Below are 25,162 nucleotides of genomic sequence, written 5' to 3'. Positions count from 1 at the left end.
CATATGTGTATATGTGTGGTTGGTAAAGAGTTGGGGGTGGGGGGAAGCTTCCATAAAAAGATCTATGTGACAATAGGAAGATCACTGATGAATTCAGATTTGAAAATGATGCAAACAATTCGATAGAACATTGTTTCAGCTTCTTCTGTGTGCAAGGTATTGTATGAGCAATCATAAGATCACAGATCTAAGGCTAGAAAGAATCTTAGAAGCCATTTAGTCCAGGCCCCCCTCCTCCTTTTACAGGTGAGCAAATCGAAGTCTAGAGAAGTAAATTGTCTTGACAAAGATCACATAGTTCTAAGTGGCAGAGACAAAACTGAACTCTTCTGACTCCAAATCCAGTGTTCTTTCCCATTGCATTACACTGCCCACTCCTTGGAAATGATGGGAGATGACTAATAATAATAATGACAATGAGAATGAAAATAATTATAGCTTCTTGTTTAGTCATTTAGTCATGACGGACTCTTGATAACCCCATTTGGGGTTTTCTTGACAAAGATACTGGAGTAGTTTCCTATTTCCTTCTCTAAGGAAACTGAGGCAAAAAGGGTTAGCTGTCTTGCCCACCAGGGTTACAGAGCGAGTAAGAGTGAGAGACCAGATTTGAACTCATCTGTTCCTGACTTTAGGCTCAGGCTCTATCTACTCTGCCATCTAGCTGCCTGGTAATTATAACTACTCACATTTATCAGCACTTTTAAGTTTTATAAAATGCTTTCCTCATAACAACAAACCCTCAAAGCAGTGTGCTATTATTTCTATTTTACAGATGAGGAAACTGAGGTTCAAAGAAGTTAATTAACATGTCTATTATCACCCTTTTAGTAAGATGCAATTCCATGACTAAAAATCAAGGGCTCTTTCCACTATATTAAGAATGAAAAAGAACACTCAGGTACTTTTGACAAAGGTTACAAATCATGCTATTGTCCTTTTGTGTATTATGGGGACAAGAGGAAGATCAAGAAATGACCCTGTTTGTTCTGGAGGGGAAGTTGATAATGACTGATGAACAGAAAGTAGAGTTGTTCAAATTCTAATCTGTTTTCTCTGCCAAAGAGAATAATCTTTAAAAGACTAGAACAAAAATGTTTAACATAACATTAAAACCCGTGGGTAAGTCAAGACAGTTGATTATCTAATACATTGGAAAAAACTGTCAGGTATTAATGCTGACCCATTAATAAAGATTCCATAAGATTGAGGTAACATCCAGATTTACATGAAGGGGAAAGAAGGTGAATATTTCAAACTATAAGCTGATCAGATTGACTCCTGGTCAAATTCTATAAAGGTTTATAAAGGGACAGTTTGTAAGTCCTTAGAAAAAGGAGGTGAGCATTATGCCTTCAGATGAGTTCCTCAAGAACTATGCATATCTATGCATATAGAAAGAAAATTGATAGACTCAAAATATAAAATGAAGCATTTTTCTCCTCTTTTCTTCTTTCTTTCTTTCTTCCTTCCTTCCTTCCTTCCTTCCTTCCTTCCTTCCTTCCTTCCTTCCTTCCTTCCTTCCTTCCTTCCTTTCTTTCTTTCTTTCTTTCTTCCTTCCTTCCTTCCCTCTCTCCCTCTCTCCCTCCTTCCTTCCTTCCTTCCTTCCTTCCTTCCTTCCTTCCTTTCTTCCTTCTTTCCTTCTTTCCTTTCTTTCTTTCCTGGAACATGGCAAAGGTGGAAATTTATTTTGCATATCTATGCATATTTGTAATGGATTTTACTTTTCTTGCTTTCTTAATGAGTAGTGGAAGGGGAGAGGAAGGGAAAGAATTTAGAACTAAAGGGAAATCTTCAAAAAACAAAAAAAGAAGAACTAGGCATGGATTCCTACAATTTAACATAGTAATAGGTCTCAGAGATTATTGAGTTGACTCTTTTCATTGTACAGATGAGAAAGCAGGAACAGTGGTTAACACCTTGCCAAAGTTCACACAGGTAATAAGCAGCACAAACAGAAAGCTAGAGAAGCTGTTCTCAGTCAATTAATCAATCAAAAAGCATATATTAAGCACCTACACCTTGCCAGGTACTGAACTCAGGAAGTTTACAATCCAAAGAGAAAACCAGATTAAGCTTAATGAACCTTTTCCTGGTGGTCTGAGGCTATGTAGTTCAATTGAAATAATAAAATATTAATATCCCCTCCCCCACATTTAGTTTTAAGGTTTACAAAGCACTTTGACCACAAGTATCCTTTGCAGTAAGTTGTATAGAAATTATTTAATTAAATTTTTAAAATTTATGGAATATATGTTAAGGGCCAGGCATTGTACTAGGTACTTTGATGGTAAAAAGACAAAAAGAAAACTTTCCCTGGATGGAGGTGGGCTATTAGCATCTCTGTTTTTACAGATAAGAAAATAGAAGCTCAGAGATGTGATTGGCCCAGGGCCACATAAGTTTCTGAAACAGAATTTGGACGCAGGACTTTCTTAGGAGTTACAAGGAGAATCGGCCAAATTATAACCACACTATGTATTTTTTAAAACATACTTGTTACAAATTAATCAATTTCAGAAAAAAAGTGAAGATATTTTTTCTGAATTTATTTCTGTGACATAATAAGAGTTCATTCAATTCAACAACTGATTTTAAGGTTTTACTCCAAGCCAGGTACTGTGCTAGGGGATACAAAGACAAAAATGAGACTCCCTGCCTTCCAGGAGCTTCCAGTCTACCGAGGGAGAGCAACAAGTTACAAAGATAAACATATATGAAGAATAGGTTCATGAGGAGTGAAGCAAGCTTGCATCTTCAAGAGAAGGAAACTGAATTTGGGGCAGGGGAAGTGACTTGTCCAAAGTCACTGGGCTGTTAGATGACAAAATGGATAGAGCACTGCTCTAGGAGTCAGGAATTTGTGGTCCAATCATTTCAGTCTTGTTATATTCTTTCTGACCCCATTTGAGGTTTTCCTGGAAAAAAGATTCTTTATTGGTTTACAGTTCCGTTCTCCAGCTCATTTTATAGATGAGCAAACTGAGGTAAATAGGGTTAAGTGACTTGTCCAGGTTCACACATCTAGCAAGTGTCTAAGGCCATATTTGAACTTGGGTCTTTCTGACTGCAGGCCACTGTGCCACCTACCTGCCCTTCAAGCCAGGAAGACTGCACTTAAATCCAGATTTAGACACATTAGCTGTGTGACCAAGGGCAAATCACTTTTACCTCTTTATTTATGGTTTCTTTGTCTATAAAATAGGGATAATATTGGCAACTATCTCCTGTTATTGTTGTGAGGATCAATGGACATTGCATTTGCAAAGTGCTCAGCATACTACCTGGCACATAGTTAATTCTCAATAAATAATTGTTTCACATCGTCACCCCTGACCCCTGTCCCCTACCATAAATCACAGGGACAGCAAGTAACAGAGAAGATTTGAACTTAGAGCCTCTGAATCTAGAGCCAACACCTTTCCCTGGGCATAGGTCATTTAGATCTACACTGGATCCTTTATTGAAATCTCCATATTTTGTTGCTTGATAATTAAGCTCTTGGCTGCTTTCAGAGAACAGAAAGGGGCAAGGAAATGAATTGCAAAAAGACTATTGATTTATTTATTCTAATCGCTTAGGGCAGGAGCTCACTGCCAACTCAGGGTGACTTTGAAAAAGGTCAGTTTTGCAATTTGTCTTTTGAAAATCAGTCAGGCTTTGGGGCTGCTGGCTGTGGTGTATCTTTCTTTCCCCTGGGAGAAAGCTCAGCTTCGTCCTCAGGCAACAGGGCAGGGAAGGACCTGTCTAGCCATCATTAGCAAGGGCTAATTAACATTTACTCAGCACCCACAAAGTGCAAGGCCAACCCTCAGAGAGAAAGAAGGGATGGCCCAGTCATGCACTCAGAATCCAATGTTAGGTCATGTCTGAAGACTAATAGCCTTGCAGGAACCTGCATGACCTTAGTTTTTAAAGGTTGTGCTGGTAATTATATGTAAAAATGACTTTTCTTCACTTGTCTAATTCTCCTTTCAGACTAAACATCTTCCTCAATCCTGAGGGCGGGTTGCTTGGTTACTGAGCATAGTTTTTACAGGGAGAAATAACGGTCAAATGATCAATCTTTTTGGCATCCCATTGGAAAAGGGGAATTAACAAACTAGAGGGGGTCTAGAGGAAAGCAACCCAAATGACAGTGTGGCTGAAAAGAACAAGATCTTTGAAAAAGTTGAGACTGAAGAAGAGAATGTTTGGGGGTGGGGGCTTTACTATGGATTTAAAGACTATAGAATTAAAATCTGAACTGGACCTTAAAGATAATATAATCTCACCTCCTGATTTTACATGAAAGCTACTTTAAAGCATTAAAGGACTGTTAAATGGGGAAGAAGGACTGAATTTATTCTTCTTGGCCTTGGAGAGCCAAACCAGAAACATTGGGTGAAAATTACAGAGTTATTTCCTGACTTGATTTAAGGAAAAAAGAAAAATCTAACAGTGAGAATAGTCTTGATTAGAATTTTCTGTGTCAGGAAGTAGCAAGGTCTTTATAACTTGAGGTCTTCAAGCAAAGGCTGAAGAAAATGTGGTAGAGAAAATTCTTCCTTAGTTTAAACTTGGATTAGATGACTTCTGAGGCCCCTTCCATCTCTGAGATTCCACGATTTAAATTCAATCTTTAAAATGCTTGTTAAGCTCTGAGCCCAGGTTCCTGCCCTCAGAAGCATAGAATCTATTTGGAGAAACAAAACTAATGAGCCAGGCAGAGTTTCAAAGTCCTGGCTTCCAGCATAGCTCTTCCACTGATAAGGTCTAGGACCTTGGACAGCAGCTGGCATTGACGTGAATATTTACCGAGTAGTTGAGGCATGTTCTCTCCTTTGGATCTCACCATGGTCCTGTGAGATAAATTTCACAGGATTATTATTGTCATCTTACTTAGGGAAATAGACTCTGTCATGGTTAAATAGTTTGTCTTCTGTTTAACGTTGGAGACAAAATCTGAACCCAGGTCTCTGCTGACTAAAGAACTTGTTCCAATATATCTTGCTTCATGGCTCCACCTTTGTGGGCTTCTGTTTCCTACTCTCTAAAACTAAGGGGTTGGACTAGAATGCTAGAACTCTGGACTACAGAATGATGTTATGCTCTGAGAAAAGAGAATTTTTAGATAAGGCTAGGTCTCTGTCTCATAAAGCTTACAGTCTACTATATTTATCTCTTCTTCTGAATGGGTTATCTTGGGGTTAGGAGACTTGGCTTTACTATGGATTTAAAGACTATAGAATTAAAATCAGAACTGAATCTTAAAGATAATATAATCTCATCTCCTGATTTACAGACTTAGAAACTGAGGCCCAGAGAATGGAGGTGACACAGGATTCAAACCCAGGCCTTCAGACTCCAATCTGCTACATTGTACAAAGCCTCAATGGCCCCCAGTTGCCATTCCAGTCCAAAATATGCTGTTTGGAGGACATACTACCCCCCTTCACAGCATAAATACTTTCATTTCTTCAGACTTGCCTCCTCTCTGCCCCCTAATTGTGACATTTGTGTGAAGATGGGGGAATCAATTGCTATGAGACTCAGTTTCCTCATTTGTAAGATGATGACAATGCTTACATAGGACAGTTGGGAAACATATGCTTTATGAACTTTAACCCTTATAGAAAAGTAAATTGTTCTTTCCAGGAACTGGGCAATATTTGAGAAAGAGCTACTGTCCACATCAACTAGAACAAGGTGTTTCCATTATCGTAAGGAGAGTTATGCAGTTTCTTGGATTTTAAAACCTGGCATACAAAAATCTGGGTATAAAAAACTGTTTCAGAGAATTTGCTATCTGTGTAATCTTGGGGAAGTCACTTTACTTTTCAGAGACTCAGTTTTTTTTTTTATCTGGCAAATGGGTATAATAATACTTGCACTACTACCTTATAAAGTTGATATGAAGAAAGCACTATAAAATGTGCCTTATTACTATTAACAATTAAATTTTTTTAAAATTAATAAGCAAATTATGGTCTCTTTCCCATCTTCCTGTACACACACTCTGTGTGTATGTGTATTTGTATACATACATAAATATATGTGTATATATGCATGAATATGTATGTATACATACAGATAGACTTATACACACAAATACACGCACATATATACATATGTATATTTATACACATGTGTATATGTGTGTATTTGCATGGAACAAGCCCTACTTATTTTCAGAAAAAAACAAAATAAAATAACTTTGAGCACTACATCTGTCAATTTAGTCCATTACCTCTCTGTTAGGAGGTAGGTAGAATTCTTCACCATCAATCCTTTGTTATCAGGGCTGGTCATTGAATTGGGCAAACGTGGGAAATTGTTTGGCTTGACTATGCATACTTGTTACAGGTCTGTGTGTGTGTGTGTGTGTGTGTGTGTGTGTGTGTGTGTGTGTGTGGTAGTGTATAAGGTAGTAGTGCACGTATTATTACACCCATCTAATAGATGAAAAAAAAAACCTTGTCTCTGAAAGGCAGTTAGCTGCCCCAAGACCACAAAGGCAACAAGTATCTGAGACAGTTTTTATGCCAGATTTCCTTATCCCAGATGTTTACTCAAGACATTGCACAATCTTTCTGACAATGATGGAAGCTCCTTGGTCTAATGTGTATAAACACACACACATGTCCTTGTAACTAATATATGTGTTTATAGATACATACATATAATACATATATACACATACATATCTGCACATATATGGATTCACACATAAAACCCTTGCATGTTATATACATGTATCATGCACATAGATATGCGTATGCCTGTATGTATATGTGCATACATGTGTATATGCATATGCAAATACACAGAGGCCCTTGCAACAAATATGCATACTCAAGCCAAAACAAATTTCCACATTCTTCCAACTCAGTGCCCAGTCATGACAATAAAGGACTGAGGAAGAATTCTACTCTCCTTCTAATAAAGAGGCAAAAGACTAAATTGGCAGATGTTATGTTAAAGGTTACCCTATTTGGGCATTTCTGGATGTATGTGGGATTTTATTCCCTCTGCAAACCTTCTTTAAATACATTTTTTGAAAAAGAAATCTTTTTTCCAGAGTAGGTGATAAGCTCAGTCAGTAATTTCTGAGCGAATTTATGGGAAGAAAAGATGCTTTTACTGATCCCCTTAGTCATCAGTAACCACCCCCTCCCGGCCCCTACCTCCTTACATTATATAATATACATTTCTTTGTTTGCATATTGTGCTCCATGGCATCCCATAGAATGAAAACGTACTGAGAAGAGGGACTCTATATCTATATATAAGTATGTATGTATATGCATGTGTATATACATACACAAACACACATGTATGAGCATGTGTATATACACATACACATGTGTATATATGCACATACATATATACTTATAGATACATATACATGCACACACTTGTGTGTGTGTCTGTACACCCCCAGCCCCTAGCTTGGTGTTTTGCACAAAGTAGCTACTTAATAGATATTTATTGGATTGGATGGAAGGCAGATTAATAAATCCCAGTACCTACAGGAAAACAGACTAAACTTGAAAGACAGTTCAATTACTGTCCTACTCCTTTCCTTGATAAATTGGCATTTAAAAACATGTATTTAATGATTACCTATTATACATCCAGACAGAGATAAGGATGAGGCATCTGTGTACTCAAGGTGATGCTGGTACTTGCATGACTCGTATGTGACTGACTGTCCACCAGACCCTAAATCTCCCATGTAATACATACAACTGGATTAACTCTAAAATAAATCTCCAAGTGCCAGGAAAATGGAATTTTGTGGAATGAAAAAGTATATGTCATATACAAAATCATGTTGAATACTGTCCCTTGCGGATAATAGCTCAAATTTATACAGCCCTTCAAGGTTTGCAAAGCACTTTATAAACATTATCTCATTTGATTCTCACAACAACCCTGAGATATAGGCAATAATTAATAAAAATAATAAATAACATTTATATAGTCCTTACTATGTGAGATGTACTGTGCTAAACACTTTACAATTGTTATCTCAGCTGATCCTCATAACAACCCTGGAAAGTAGGAACTATCATTATCCCCATTTTATAGATGAGGAAACTGAGGCAGACAGGGGTTAACTGGCTTACCCACCATCACAAAACAAGTAAGTGTCTGAGACTTCATTTGAACTCAGATCCCCTTGATTCCAAGTCCACCTAGCTGTGTACTGTGCCACCTAGCTACTTCAACCTGATTGGTAGAATATTGGCTACACATTTATTCTAGCCTTGATTTTGTGCTCAGCACTATGCTAGTTGCCATGGGAGAAACCAATAAAAGAACAGACATATATATGATCATAAGGGTCACTCATCCAACCCTCTTATTTAACAGATACGGAAACTGAGCCCCAAGAAGGATAAGTGACTTGACCAAGGGCACACAGGCAATGAGTGGCAGAGTTAGAATATAATAATAATAATTAACATTTAAGTAGCTTCTACTATATGCCAGCTACCATGCTAAGAGCTTTATAATTATTTTATAATGGCATAAAATTATTATAGGTAATGACTACAAGTTTAATATCTTTCAGTTCATTGATGCTTTTTCCTCACTGTAACATGTTGCTTCTTGTAGGTTCTGACCTCAAGGTGCTTAACATCTAGTTGGAAAGATAATATACATCCATATTAAATTAGAGACAAATTCAAACAAAATAGTATTAACTTCTTCTACTTGGACCCCAAGAACAGATGGAAATTATAGGCATGCAGGTTTCCACTCAACATAAGGAAGAACTTTCTAATAACTCTAGCTGGTCCAAAGGGTACAAGCTGCTTTAACAGTTAATAAGCTCTTTGACCATGGAAGTCCTCCAGAAGATGGTACATGACTAACCACTTATGGAGATGTTGCTAAAGGGAGACCTGCTTCAGGTGGGAATGGACAAAGCAATGTCTGAGGTCCCTTCCAACTCTGAGCATTTCTGATTTGTGTTATTCAGGCTATGTGGAACCACCATCATTTAGGTGAGGTGTTGAGCAACATAGTCTGGTATAGGGTGGGAATAAAGAGAGGAAGAGGTCAGCTAAACCTTGAATGATAGGTATGCTTTGGAGTGGGCACAAAAGTGTGGGAAAGGGAAGAGAAAAAGGGTATTCCAGGTTTAATATGAGTTTGAGATCCAGTTGGCATCCTGAGATTTATGGCTAAGAGGGGATGTATTACCTCAGAGAATCAAGAATAATCTGATACTATTGAGATCTTTGAAGTGGGAGGCAGTTGTACTCACCTCTTCAAGAACTGAGGCAATTAAAGAAAAAGTTCTCTTCATTCCCCAACATATCTGTCTATTCCTGTCCGGTGGTAGATACTGAAATATGCTCTTATTGTTTTTTTAAAAAACACCTAAATATTTCCTGTATCCTGATTTTTACTTCAAATATAAAGAGGCCAGTGATTAGCTATACAATAATAGATACTATTAGATACTACCAATAATACTAGCATTTATATAGCACCTACTATGTGGTGCTAGCTGCTTTACAAATATTATATGATTTGATTCTCACAACAACCTGAGGAGATAGGTAATAAAAATAATAATAACAGCTATGATGGTATATAGTGCTTACTATATGCTAGGCACTGTACTAAGTGCTTTACCATTACTATCTCATTTGATTTTCACAGCAACAGTGGGAGGGAGGTGTTATTGCTAAACCCATTTTACAGTTAAGGAAACTGAAGCAAACAGAGCTTCAGTGACTATCCTAGGGTCACATAGCTACTAAATGTCTGAGGCTGTAGGAAGACTCAGGTCTTCCTGATGACTGAGTGTGTTGGGTGGTAGAAGTAATGAGAATTCGATGGAGTCAGATTATGTAAAGGATTGAAAACCAGGTAAGAATTCAGACTTACTCAAGGCAATAGGTGGCTATTATAAATAAGTTCTAGAGCAGAGATGACAGGTTGTTTGTTTGCTTTTTAATGAAAATTTATATTTATGTAAACTAAAAATGTTTGCTATGTTTTTTGAACAAAAAAGAGTTTAATTTTAAGCAGTGAGTACTCAGTTGTTTTGCCACTGTACACACACACATTTTCTACTTTGTGAAAGGAGTATCTTATTTTCATTGTCTATGTCTTGGCTATATCATCCTCTAATCTAGTCAAGAAACTCTAATGACACGTTATTACCTCCAGGATCAAATAAAGTTTTGTTATGCATTTAAAGCTCTTCACAAACTTCTCCCTCCTTTCCTTTCCTTTCCTTTCCTTTCCTTTCCTTTCCTTTCCTTTCCTTTCCTTCCCTTCCCTTCCCTTCCCTTCCCTTCCCTTCCCTTCCCTTCCCTTCCCTTCCCTTCCCTTCCCTTCCCTTTCCTTTCCTTTCCTTTCCTTTCCTTTCCTTTCCTTTCCTTTCCTTTCCTTTCCTTTCCTTTCCTTTCCTTTCCTTTCCTTTCCTTTCCTTTCCTTTCCTTTCCTCTCATTTACACGTTATACAGTCCCATTTGCTATTCCTTGACCTTGACACGCCATCTCTCACTTCCATGACTTTACACTGGCTCTCCTCATTTCCCCAGCTGCTAATGCCTTCCCCTTTCAGATTATCATTCATCTACTTTTTATATTTGCATACCTTGTATGCCTTTATATTTCTTGTGTATACCTAGTTATTTACGTTTTATCTTCTCTGCCAGAAGAGGAGGTCTTTGAGGACCTTTCTTTCTGTTCTCAAAGTTTAGCACCTTGTCTGACTCATAGAAATGCTTAATAAATACTTATTGACTGATTATATGATTGATTGACTCTGCCTACACAGTCAGAATGAAATGGAATATGGTGTACCTTCTATTCCCTTAGCACGGTACTCAGTCTTGTAAGGAATGCAGATAATAACTAGCATTTATGAAGTGCTTTATACATATTATACATATTATCTCATTTGAACCTCACAACAACCCTGGAAGGCAGCTGGTATTATTGTCTCTATTTTATACATAAGGAAACTGAGACAGAATTTAAATGGGTAAGTGACAGAGCTGGATTTGAACTCAGGTTTTCCAGAGTCCGGGTCAAGTGCCCTATCCACTGATAATATACAAAAGCACAGATATTCCCCAGATAATACTAAAACAATCCTATGTATTTGAAAAAATGCAGAACTTAAGAGACCTGAGTACAAATCTCACCAAGGCCATTTATTAGTCATAGGTCTTTGGGCAAATCTCCCTACTTCTCAGTGCTTTAGTCCCCTCACCTGTAAAATGAGGAGGCTGAACTAAAGTTTCTTCTAGCTCTGACAATCCAGCAAGGATAAGGTTGTTGTAGGGAAAGCACTTTGTATATCTTAAAGATAGTCTCAGGTTAAAGATCATTTATACACACATACATGTGTATATGCATATATATACACACATACACATATAAAATATTTCATCATATTTTAATTTAATAATATTTATTTTATTTAATTTTTAAAATAACATATTTATTTAAATAATAACTTTTATTTATATAATTTTATTACACAATTATTAAACATAATTTTATATATAATACAAATAAATTATATAATTTTATTTGTATAACATATTATTTTATAATATTTCATAAAAGACAAAATATGGTAAGTACCCAATGAGCAGGTCAAGAGCCATGGTCATTCAGAAAGATAGATGAGTACAGGTGGAGAACACCAGGAGATGCTTTTCTGAGGAGGTCAGACTTTAGTTAGGCCTTGACTAGAGATGAAAGTGTCTCTTGGGAAGTAGGGATAGGCAGTTAGAGTGAGTCCAGATTATGGAGGGTACTACATTAGGAGCAGAGGAACAGTGAGGGATATTACGAGTAAGTTGTATATCTTGAGCAAAAGCAGGAAAAAGGCAAATCATGTGCAGTGAAAAGACTATAAATTCCCCAGTTTAGCTGAAGTGTATAATGTCTAACAGGAGAAAGAATTGCAACAGTGACCACATTCTCCCTCTCTCCTTCGTTATTGAATCTTCCCTCAAAGACAAGCCAGCCAGTGTTGGAAACTTCCAGTAACTGCGCTGCTTGTTTCCTGATTCTTTGCCTTTTAGGATAATATATCAACTTCAAAATCTTCCATGACTGGAGATCTGTGATGAGCTTGTACTAAAAATATTGAGTTATATTAGTGTCCCCATCTTTTGTTGAAATTCTTAAGGAAATCAATTACAAAAAAGGTTTGCTGGGACTACAGATGCAAATGGAAAGATGTAACTTAACTGATAAGGTTCTCAATACATAGTGCACTCTGGATAATAGGAGATTAATTTTTCCTAAGCTTCAATCTGGTCATGTCATTTCTTGACTCAAAGTCCTTAATGGCTTCCCATTGCCTATTGAATAAGATCCAAACTCCCTTGTCTGGTATTCAAGGCTTCACACAGCCTGGTCCTCTTCTGCCTTTAAGCAACGTTTCATATTACTCCCAGACACACCTTCTGTTCTACTGAACAAGACCACTCTCTTCCCCTGTACCACACAGGACACAGAGACAAAAGGGACCTTAGCATCTAACTGCCCAGTTTTACAGATGAGAAAACTAAAACCCAGGAAAGATCAATGACCTGTCCACACTAGGTAATAAGTGCTACAGGGAGGATTTGAATTCAGGTATTTTCGCTCCAAATTCATCAGTCTTCCCTATGCTTTCTTCCCTCTATGTTTTTGCTTCTTTATCTGGAATGTCTAGCCTACCTTTAATCTATAGAATTACTACTCATCCTTAAGATGCTAACTGAACATCACCTTCTCCATTAAAGAGATTAACCCCGCAAATAATTATCTTGTTTCTTGGAACTCCCATGATGCTTTGTTCTGCAACAATCAAAAGAGCTTATCCTATATTATGATGAATTATCTTTATCTGCACTTGTGTCTCATGCTCCTTCTGGTGTAGAAGCTCAGTGAGGATAAGGACTTCCCTAACCCTCTACACATGGTAGGATTTAGTGATGTTTGTTGTATGAATACATGAATGAATGAAGGATTAATTTGGATCCATCTTCAAGGCCCTTGTACAGACTTCCTCTATACTGTATATTAAATACAAAATCCTCCTGACTCTTAGTGTGCTACAAGCTCTATGCAAGTTCCTTGCCAAGTCGCTTAACCTCTGTTTGCCTTAATCAACCAGACAAAGGAATGGCACCTACTTCATGATCTTTCCCAAGGAAATTCCATAGACAATATGGTTCATGGGGTCACAAAGAATTGACGTGACTGAACAACAACAAATCTCATGTAGTCCCCAAGTTGTCATTAACCTTTTCATCTGCCAAAGTCATCTACATATAGTTCAGTGTTTTTACTTGAACTAAATTCCCAAGCCCTTCACCCACAAATTCTTGTATGGTGCATTGATATTTTCATTGTCACTGCTGTTTCTTTTTTTTCAAGTTCCAGATTATTCTGAAGTGGGATGCTAACATTTCAGTCAAGAGTTTCCCATCAGTCCTTTGGCAGCTGCCAAAGGGGGAGAAGGTACCAGATGGAATACAGAAGTATCACTGTCAAATAAAAGATTCATGTTTATAAAGTGATTTTTGTTTACAGATTTCTTGCAAATTGAGGAGAGAGGTTGTTCCCCACTTTACAAGTGGGGGAATCAAGGTAGAGAAAGATTACATGAATTACCCACAGTCACATGGCTACTGAGTTACTGAGTCTAACCCTTCCTCTTCAAGTTGAAGCAACTGAGTCCACAGAACTGAAAATATTTTTCAGAGTTTATACAGTGAGAGTCAGAGCTGGGTTTAGAACAATAGACTTTCTGCTCTCAGGCCAGTTCTCTCTTCTCTCTACTCAATTGCCTTTTAAATCCCTTGTGATTAGTAGCTATAGCTGAGCATACTGTAAAACTCAGGATCATATGAACTGGGACAGTAAGACGATGATAAGTCAAAGATAAAGTACCTAATAATGAACATATCAGGATAATTAAATTAACTATATGACTAAGTTATGAAAATTTCCTTTTAAATAAAGCAAATTTGTTTTTTTTAAATCCCCAAAGGATTTCAATATACAAAACTGACTTCATTTACTTCAGTCTCTTTAAGATTATTTTTAAATGCCATCTCAGCCTAGTCACTCAGATATTAACTTGACTCTTTGTTTCCAATTGTCACACCCCACCCCCCAGACAGAAGTCTGCCACCCACCAAGCTTTCAACTTTGATCACTGACATTCTAATTTTTTGAAACTCATGAATTTAACTATGTTATTGATATTCCTTATTTGCTAAAGATCATCTTATGGGAATGCAGATTCTGCCTCTAAGTACTCTCTTTCCTTCACCAATCCTAGTCAGATGGCCATCTCCATCCAAAACCAGTATCAGCCTCACCCATATTTCTCAGAATGGTTTTACATGTAGAGAATTCAACCACTTAGAGATGGAAGATAGCTTCACGGCCATCTAGTATAGTCTCTTTATTTTATAAATGAATAAGTAGAGATTTAGAGAAGTTCAATGACATTCTCAGGGTCACATGGGCAATTAATATCAGAACTAGGATTTGGATTTAGTTTTTAAAACTCTAAATCCAACATTCTTTTTACTGTACCTCATCACCTGTATACATCATGTTGATATCGCATCATGTACCATTCATCTGTGCCCCCTTTTTAGTGGCTTTCCTCAACTAAAGAGGAGTTACACATGTTCATTTTGTGTCTACTTATACGAATATGTAATTTTCTCTGATAGAATTTAAGCTCACTAATAACAGGGACTCTTTTAATTTTACCTATCCCCAGCATCTAGTTCTTAGAATACAGAAGACACTTAATAAGTGCTTGTTTGCTTGATCAATATGTAGTCATTTGTTCCATTGTTTCCATACTTATAAACTAAGCTTATAAATTTCTTGAGGGCATCTTTATACATGACAATTCATACTGAAAACTCAACATGTGAAATTTATTACCTATACTTGTGAAAATGTTTCCTTTTTTCAACTTCCCTAGATTCCTGACTCTGTTCTCATACTACCTATAGTTAATCACACTTGCCAAGTGTGGTTTATTCTACCTTTACAGTATTCCTCTCATTGATCCACTTTCTCTACTCACATAGGTACCATTCTAGTTCAGAACCTCATCATTTCTCACATGAACTATTGTAATAACTTCCTAACTGGTCACTTCACCTTCAGTCTACACCTCCTCCCCTACTCCAAAGCCAACTTCCACACAGCTTCCAAAATAAAATTCTTATAGCACATAGCTGATCATTTTTCTCCTTGGTTCAAAATATGTTCACTTGTTCCTCATTGCCTCTAGGTTAAAAGGTGAACTCCAATTAAAAAGATGGAAGTTTCCACCTTATTTCAATTAATGTAAGCATAGAAAGCACAGATGCCTTGGTTCAATCAATCAATGAATCAATCATCCAACAGAATAATATAGTTATTAGATAATTTTCATATAACCTTATCAAAAAATGTGGAAACACTCAATCTGAAAGAATTATAGAACTTTGGCCATTTAATGGAAGGTAAATGATATCTTATAGGAAGAAGCATCTGGTAATTGTTGAGAACATCAAGTTACATTTCTTGAGCTAAATAAAAATCAGCAATTAGTCCAATAATGAACTCATTTTATCAGTTGGGCAGTTAAGTGGTCAAAGACTTCAGGCCCACTAACTCCTTGAGGGGCAATCCCTATACTGAAATGGAGAGCAGAAAGGGAGGAGAAGCCCATGTAGAGAGAGAGTTTTACTACAACTCTACACTCATACTGTTCACTCCATTGGAGACACTGGACTAGTAGAAGACAACACCTCCATAAAGGAGTAAAGGAAACACATTGAGGAAAAATACAGATAAATACAGGGTATAAAAAGCTAGCCAACTGAGGGAAGAAGCAACGTCACGGGACACAACCATTCATAGCAAAGTGGTTATCAGCCTTGGACTCTAGAAAGGTACTGACCCTTGGAACTCAATAGAAAGTTATACGTAAGAATATTCTGAAAGGAGAAAAGGACTTCTAGCATCTAGAAGTTATGAGTTATTTCTTTGCCACATGTTCTCCACATGTGAACCCCACTCTCTTTGGAGGTTTAATTTTGAGTGCATTTTTCCCAGTGACCTCATGTGTAAAAGGGGAGTATGCATACTCTGTTTTTTTTGGGGGGGATGTTTCACACCAATTCTTTCTACTATACTTTAGTAAATGTCTTTTTCTGGGAAAAAAAAAAACTAATTGCCTGGCTGATTGAATATGGGAAGTATACCAATGGGGGCTCATAAAATAAACAAATAAATAATTTTAGAAAACAGAACTAGAAACCCAGGCCATCCTAGTTAACCATACAAATCTTAAGAGAAGCATTATTTTCCTTCTGGGGACCAGATATGCCAGTGCAAATTCAAGTACAAATCGATGAAACACCTGGCGTTATTGGGGAGGAGGTTGAGTGCCATACTAATATGTAAGGCCCTCCATAATGAGAACCATTTTTTTTCTATTTTTTTCACATTATTTCTTCTCATGCACTCAACATTTTGATCAAATTTGGCTACTAGCTATTCTCCTAAGTAACATGATGTTCCACTTCTTGCCTTTGTGCTTTCTCACAGGTTTTCCCTCATGCCTATAATGCCTTCCCTCCTCATCTATTCCTTTTTCAGAACCCTTATCTTCCTTCAAGGTTCTGCTCTGGAGCTACCTAATTCTCACTCAGTTACCAGTACTCTACTTCCTCAAATTCATCTTGCATAAACTTATCTGCTTACATAAGCTCATGAAATCACAGATTTAGAGCTGAAGAGGATTTTAGAGGTAGTCTAGCAAACCACATCATTTTATAAAACTCAGTTTTATAACCACTTGCCCAAGGTCACAGAGATAGTGATAGAGCAGAAGGTAAAGGATTTGAAATGAGGTTATTTGAATCCACATCTAGCATCCTTTCAACTTAACGGAGCTGCCTCCTGCGTTGTACTCCACCCCCTTCCCCTAGTGGGACATACTTGAATGATACAAACTTCTAGAACATACTAGAACAATATGCACTTTCTGGGGCAGTGGTTACTTGACTTCTGTCTCTTCTATGAATAGCCCTAGTGCCCAGTTCACAGTAGCCACTTAATAAATGTATGTTGATTTGAATTGAATAAATTGTTCTGGAAGTGTTTTACTTATGTTATCTCATTTGATCCTTGTTGAAAACAAACAAATCAACAAAAACCTCTTCAAAAGAGATACTGAAGGTTTTATTGTTTCCATTTTAACAGATAAGAAACCTGAATCTCGGAGAGGTTGTCCATAGTCACACAGTTAGTAACTGTTGCAGACAGGATTTGAACGTGGGACTGTCTTAGCTCTTTGCAATAAATGGCGCTGTGGTGCTACATAACACATAGAAAGCACTTGGTAAATATGGGGCTGGTAGGAATTGACAGAAGGTATGGATTGACGACCTCAAATGGGAAAGTCCAGTCTTACAGGAGAAAAGAAATTCCAGTTTTCTCAGCCCTGAAGATTCCATTTATCCTGAGCTGTCCAGGACTTAAAAAAAAAAAAACAAAAACTAGACAAATTGGAAAATGATAAAGGAACTGAGAGGAACTGATTTACAACTGAAGGTAATAGGATTCAACACATGGAGCTTAGTTAGACAATGCTTCAGGCATGGAAATAATCTCTGGATATCTCTAGGGTTCAAGCTTCTGATAGTGAGGGAGAATTCAACCAAGACTCTCTGAGAGTGAATTATCAGAACCCATGGACTTCAGTGTAGCATATTGCAAATAGTATAAGACTAGGAGAGTGGCCAATTTGAGCTCTTGCCTTATTTGTTGCAGTTATAACATTGATAAAATAACTTTGTATGGTGGCACAATAGACAGAGTACCAGGCTTGAAATCAGGAAAACTCATTCTTCCTGAGTTCAAATTGGGCCTTAGACAACTTACTAGCTGTGTGACCCTGGGCAAGTCACTTAATCCTGGTTGCCTCAGTTTCCTCATCTGTGAAATGCACTATAGAAGGAAATGACAAACCACTACAGTATCTTTGCTTAGAAAACCTCAAATGAAGTCATGAAGAGTCAGACACAATTGATCTTACCTCCCAAGATTGTTGTGAAAGTCACAAGAAGAATTCAAAGTGCTCTTTAAAAAGACAAAAACAACCTGTGTGTTGCTTTTGTGAGGCAGCATGTTGCAATGAATAGAGGGTGAGTCTTAGAGTCAGGAAGACCTGTATTTCAGTCCCATCTCTGATACATTCTGGATGTGAGACCAGAATAGTGTCTCAGACAACTCTCTAAAATTATAATTTATAGACAAGATGGCAATCTGTTCTGTGGGGATGATTTCCACAATGAGAGCTCACTACCTGGCTGAAATCACAGGTCAGTTAAAAAAAAATCTTTTTTTGTTCTAAATAATAATGAAAGGGCAGTTTCTGTGGCAGATCCAGGTTTCTAGATATTTGTGATTAAAGACTGTTTTCCTTGAGGACCCAAAGAAAATGAGGTTCTGTCCATTATGGCCCAGAGCCTTTAGTTATTTTAAGGAGAGTCCTGCTACTGTGACAGATACTGTCTCTGTTCCATTTTCATATTCTTGAACACATGCCCAGAAACCTTTGGGCAATGGGCGAACTTTTAATAAGTCTGAAACATAAATAAATATTCTCTCCCCAGTTGCGCAGTGGATGGCTACATACATTTCCAATAAGCCATTTCTCTTGGGGTGAAAGCAGGAGCCAAATTTGCCCAAAGCAGAAACTTTATGAAGAAGTCCAAAGTGCCTGAAAAGGAGGTCCTGTAAGGAAAAGTGCCACCTCAGCATTCCACTCCAGTGCATTGTAGGGGAAAGCTTCAGTTTGAAGTGGTAGCCCCAGGTGGTTCTTTTCTCTTTCAAATTTAAATTGTTTTTTAGGATTGGGGAGGGGGACACAGCTGTGCTTAACCACACTTGGCTTATATTATGATCATGCCTTTTTTCTGAAGGAGTACTGAGATATATACAGAATAGTATACTTTGTACTATTACATGCTTTATTATTATATATCACTCTTTTGACAGAAAAGTATAGCCTCTCATTGTCTTTGAGGGGGACAGTGCCCTCAAGACAAAAGCTATTTTTCAACCATCTCATTGTGGGTTTATGGAATAGTCGGGAATCAAACTCTAGTAATTTAGTTTCTATAGCCTTAGATATTGCTGGAGTCAGAGCCTACGACAAGGGTATTGTTTTAAGAGGAAAGATGAACGCAGCCTGCTACCACCAAGAAACTAGTCATCAATCAACATTCATTAAGAACCTAATATGTGTCAGGCACTGTGTTAAGTGCTGGGGGATACAAAAAAAAAAGGGCAAAAGACAATCCCTGTCCTCAAGGAACTTATCATCCAAGATGGGGAGGACACATAAAAACAAATACACACAAAACAAGCTTCATACGTGATAAATAGGAAATAATTAACAGAGGGAAGGCACTGGAATTTAGGAAATTTGATGAAGGCTTCCTGAATGAAATCCATTGGATCTTTTGATGTAGAGGAAACAGTGGAGACAGCTGAGATGAGATAGAATGATTGCGGAGGGCAAGTTTATTAAGAAACATCAAGATCAGGGCTCTCTGGTGAATTTATCAAATGAACTGATGTGTCAGGCACAATGAACTAAATGAAGAACACTAGCCATAGCACACCTAGGGTTAACATGACCTGGGTTGCTGAGATTTAGGGGCCAGCTCATGCCTAACTTCCTTTACTGTTCTCAACTGTTAACCGGCCCTCTTCCTCTGATAACCTATGTGAGGGGTTCTTAGGTCAGATTGGCTTGAAAACTAGTGGCCTGAATTCAGACAGAATAATCTATACTTGATCATTCTAATTAAGCAGTCTTTAGTACAATTTATTTTTTTTCTTTCTAATACCACTGTTCTCAATGTATATATGATTTACATGATGCTGCTTATTTCCCACTCCATCAGTTCCTATAAGTCTTTCCATACTTCTCTGACTCTTGACTCTTTATATACAATGCAATGACATTCCATTACATTCATGTAATGCATTTTGTTAGTCTTTTCCCAATCCATAGGTACCTATTTTTTATTTCCAGTTCTTTGCTATTATGAATATTTTGCTATAATGAACCATTCTTTCTGTCTCTGACCTTCTCAGTCCACATACCTAGCAGTGGGATTTCTGGGTCAAAAGGTATGCACACTGTAATCACTTTCTTAGTATAATTCTGAAGAGTTAGACCAAATTGCAGCCTCCACTAACAATGCCTTAGTGTGCCTATTTTCCCACAGTTTCTCCAACATTGGCTATTTCCATCTTTTGTTATCTTTGTCAAGTTGTTGGGTGTGACATTGAAACCTCACAATTGTGTTGCTTCTCATTAATGATTTGGAGCAATCTTTCATGTGGTTTTAATTCAACCCTCTTTTAAAGACTTCTATTACATCTGCCTCTTCCCAACATAATGTGGCTCTCTGCCACAATTAATTTAATTCACTAATTTATCCCACTAGAGTACTTATTTTCCTGCTGTGGTATACTCAGAATGACAGTGGCAGCATCACATCCAATAGAAGTATTGAAAAACAACTGAAATTCTGCCTTGTACTACTGGTAATTCAACAACAAACTATTCCTTTCTTCTGTCTTCCTTATATGTGACTTTGTTTATGTCACTTATAGGTCTGAAATTTATAGAGATAAGATAGAGATAGGCATAAGTATAGAGACAGGACTAGGGATAGGACTAGGGAAAGAGATAGGGATGTAGGTAGGGATAGCATAGAGATAGGGTTAGGGAAAGAATAGGTATAAGGAAAGAGATAGGGATAGGATAGAGACAGGAATAAGGATAGAAAGGGATTGGGAAAGGACAAGGGAAAGAGTTAGGGAAAGGGATAAAGTTATAGAAAGTGATTGGATAGAGATAGAGATAATGATAAGGTTAGGGATAGGGATAGAAATAGGGATAGGATAAGGATAGACCTGACTTATCATTTCATTGGTATACTGAGTCTCCACTATCCAGAACCAGGGCAAACATGCCATCATGAAATTGACGTACAATACTGATGAACTTCTCTGGGCAACCAAATTTTGACATAATTTTGCATAAGCCCTCATGACTAACAGTGTCAAAGGCCTTGGTCAGATCTACAAATGTTGCGCACAGACCTCTGTTCTGCTGCTGACAATGGTGTCAAGCCTTCCCAGTCACCAATGGAGTGAAACAGGGCTGTGTACTCACTCCCATGCTTTTTAGCATGATGTTTTCAGTCATGTTGTCAAATGCTTTCAATGAGGGTGAACACGATGTCAAGGTCAACTACCATACTTATGGTAAGTTCTTCAATTTGAAAAGGCTACAAGCCAAGACCAAAGTGGAGGGAGTGTTGGCACATGATTTTCTGTTTGCAGATAATTGTGCACTCGATGCAGCCTCTGAAGCTGAGATGCAGCAAAGAATGGATCAATTCTGTGCTTCCTGTGTTAATTTTGGTCTAATAATTAACACCAAGAAAACACAGGTGCTCCATCAGCCACCACCACTCCATCCATACGTGGAATCATCAGTTACAACAAATGGAAAAGTTTTGAATGCTGTGGATAAGTTCACCTACCTTGGTAGTGTACTTTCCAGGGATGTACACATTGACAATGAGGTTGATGCATATATTGCCAGAGTTAGTTCAGTGTTTGGGAGGCTCCAAAGAAAAGTGTGGGAGAGAAGAGGTATTAAACTGATTACAGAACTGAAGGTCTACAGAGTCGTTGTGCTGATCTTATTGTTGTATGCTTGTGAAACATGGACAGTCTACCATTGTCATGCCAGGAAACTAAATTGTTTCCATTTGAACTGTCATAGGAAGATTTTGAGGATCACCTGGCAGGATAAGGTACCAGGCACTGAAGTCTTTGCTGGAGCTAAACTGACAAGCATTCAAACTATGCTTCAGAGAGCGCAACTCTGACGGGCTAGCCATGTTGCTCGAATGCAAAATGTGCTCTCACCAAAAAGACTATTTTATGGAGAATTCACATGGGGTTGGTGATCACATGGTGGCCAGAAGAAGCGATACAAGGACACTCTTAAGGTCTCTCTCAAGAACTTTGGATTTGACTGTGCAACATGGGAGACACTGGCACAGGACCGCTCAGTATGGTGTGCCCACATCAGAAAGGGTGCTGTGCTCTATGAGCAAAGCAGAATTGAGATAGCACAAAGGAAACATAGGATGCACAAATTTGGAGTATCCACCTCAAACATTCACATGGACTACCTGTGCCCAACCTGTGGTAGAGCATTTTGAGCTCAAATTGGTCTGAACAGCCACAGTTGGACACACTGAAACTTCACTTTTTCATGGTGATGTCATTTTGGTACTCTTCAAAAACTAAGGACAACAACCAATACTGAGCCTATAGGCAATGAAATTGCTTTCTACCAGTTTTGCAGGCTGGAACTTTCTTTGAAACTAATAGTCTTAGAGAGTTCAATGGGATACTGAGAGGTTCAATGAATTCTTAACGAGGAAATTCTCCCTACTGATGAAGATCAGCACTTGCTCTGCATTTTATGGCCTTAAAGAATCATCTGGGCTACTGAGAGGTTGAATGCTTTGCCAAGGTCCTGCAGCCAGCATTATGAGTTGGGTTCCCTCTCTATGGTTCCAGGTTGCCTATTTCTTTGTAGTGTTGGAATCTTTACCAGGGGTATACCCCACAAAACCCCTCTGGTTGTCTTCCCAAGTAGAATGAAAGATCTGTGAAGATATGTATGGTTTTTTTTTTTTTTTTATCTTTGTACCCTCAGAACCTAGTATCAGGCTTGGTGCATAGCCAATGCTTAATAAGTACTTGCTGATTGGTCAACTGACTGATTAAAATAAGTTCCACAAGTATTAATAGTTTCTTTCATGGATGGAGAAAAACAACTCAGAGATATAAATGCCTTTTTTATGTTCAACACAACCAGTAAGTAGCAGAATTGGGTTCTAAAACCAAGTATCCTGATGCCAAGTCGAAAACGCTCTTTCTACTATGCCAGTCTGGCACTCTACAAAAGAGGCTTTTAGCTGTTTCTGACTGGGAGGATCAAAGCTCCCACTCTATTTATTATCCTGGTCAACATCCTCTTGGATCTCTGTCTCAAAGTCCCTTGTGACTGCTCTTGAACAAGCTTTGATCTGACATGCCACCATGTTCCTCTTGTAATCAGAGCAAGTCTGCCTTCCTGGAGTTGTTCTGTTCAAGGTAAAAACCCTGGACATATTCTTCATCTCATTTGAACTCAGGTCTTTCCTACTCTTGCATCCATCAATTATTCACTATACCATGCTACCCAAATTATCTCAAATGAGATAATATTTATAAACCCCCTAGCATGGTGCCTGGCACAAGGTATGCATTTAATAGATGTTTGTTGCCTTTCCCGTTCCCTTCCCACCCTCCCCTCCATCCCTCTTCCTGCCTCTCTTTAGTCATGGTTGCTGTTCTTTAGTCACTGCCCCTGAGGCCTTGGGGTTGGCATCCAGGCCATACCCTTACATCCATCCATTTTTGACAAGCATTTACAGAGCATCTGGTAAGTTCCAGAGACTTCACTAAAATCTGGCAATCTCTAGACAAAAAGGAAACAGCCCCTGCCCTCAAGGGGCTTACTGAAGGAACATAATATGTGTTTAGGTAAATACAAAATGTATACAAAATAAATGGGTGACATTTTCACCTTCTATAACAGATGTGAATGTATAATAATAGCACTAGCCAACATTTTCATAGAATCTGCATATACCCTGTGAGGTTGGTACTAGTCAAGACAAGTCAACAAGCATTTACTATGTGCCAGGGAATATGCCAAGCACTATGGGTACAAAGAAAAGCCAAAAACATCCTTGCTCTCAAGAAACTGACAGTCAAGCAGGGGTGGGGGAATACAGTAAGCCAATAACTATAAATTGGGGGGTAGTCTCAGAAGGAGGACACTATAATTAAGGGAGAAAGGAAAAGGTTTCATGGAGAAGAGGAATTCTTAGCTGAGACTTGAAAGAAGTCCAGGAACCCAGGAGGCAGAAATGTGCAGGGATAAAGTACTGAACCCAAATCTCTCCTGATTAAAACTCCAGTGCTGTTTCCACCTTCCCTCCTACATACCAAGAAAGAGTTTTCACGATATTCACCTCCTTCCCCACAAGACTGCTTTCTAAGCTGTCATGTTACTCTGTATATGAGGAAGATGTATTTCCAGGGTAAGAGAAAAAGTTCTCATTATCTTTCCCAGCTTACGATGCAAGGCTAGGACTAGAGGCTGGCAAGGTAGACAGTTGCCTAGGGTGCAACATAAATGTTTATTATTGCTTGGAAGGGCACAATGAGAGATACTTTTTAATATCACTTCTTAATAAATGTGCACATTTTTAATGTAACCTTCAGAGTTAGAAAGCAAAGCTGCGAAAGATATCTTTCTCAAACTGTGACTGAGCTAGAAACAGAGGCTGAGTTTATGAAGAGATTCAGAACTAGGGAGGCCAAAATACATTTATCCTGTAAGAGGGAAGATTTTGCTCATACTTTCCCTGGGGGCATAAGAAGGAGGCTGCATGTACTGTTTTTGCCTCTTGGCTACACTTCATTCCCCTCCCAGCTATGCTTCTGACCCTCTGGAATTTGCCAGCTGCCTTTTTATCCTAGAACTTCTCTCAGGGCCTGGGGCTTTTCTACCCTGGACCATCCTTCCATCATGCTGGCCACCTCCTTCTGCTGCTGAATTCCTTCTAAGTCCTCCCAATTAGGAATAAGCCTAGGCCACCCACACTTCATTCTCCAGGCTATGTTTCTAACTCTAGGGATTCTGCTACAACAGAATCTTTTCCTTTCCCTCTCCCCATTTCAGCCCCCTTTTATATGTTGTCTTACCCAATTAGAATGAAAGCTCCTTGAGGACTTTCTTTTCATTTATATTTGTATCTCCAAACTTAGCATGATGCTTGACTTGTCATTCGGTCATGTCCCCATTTGGGGTTTTCTTGGCAAAGATGCTGGAATGGTTTGCCATTTCCTTTTCCAGCTCATTTAACAAATGAGGAAACTGAGGCAAACAGGATTAAGTGACTTGCCCAGGGTCATATATCTAGTAAGTATCTGAGGCCAGATTTGAACTCAGGAAGAT

Source organism: Notamacropus eugenii, chromosome 4, assembly GCF_028372415.1.
Source record: "Notamacropus eugenii isolate mMacEug1 chromosome 4, mMacEug1.pri_v2, whole genome shotgun sequence".
NCBI lineage: Eukaryota > Metazoa > Chordata > Mammalia > Diprotodontia > Macropodidae > Notamacropus > Notamacropus eugenii.
This window is presented reverse-complemented; position numbering follows the sequence as displayed.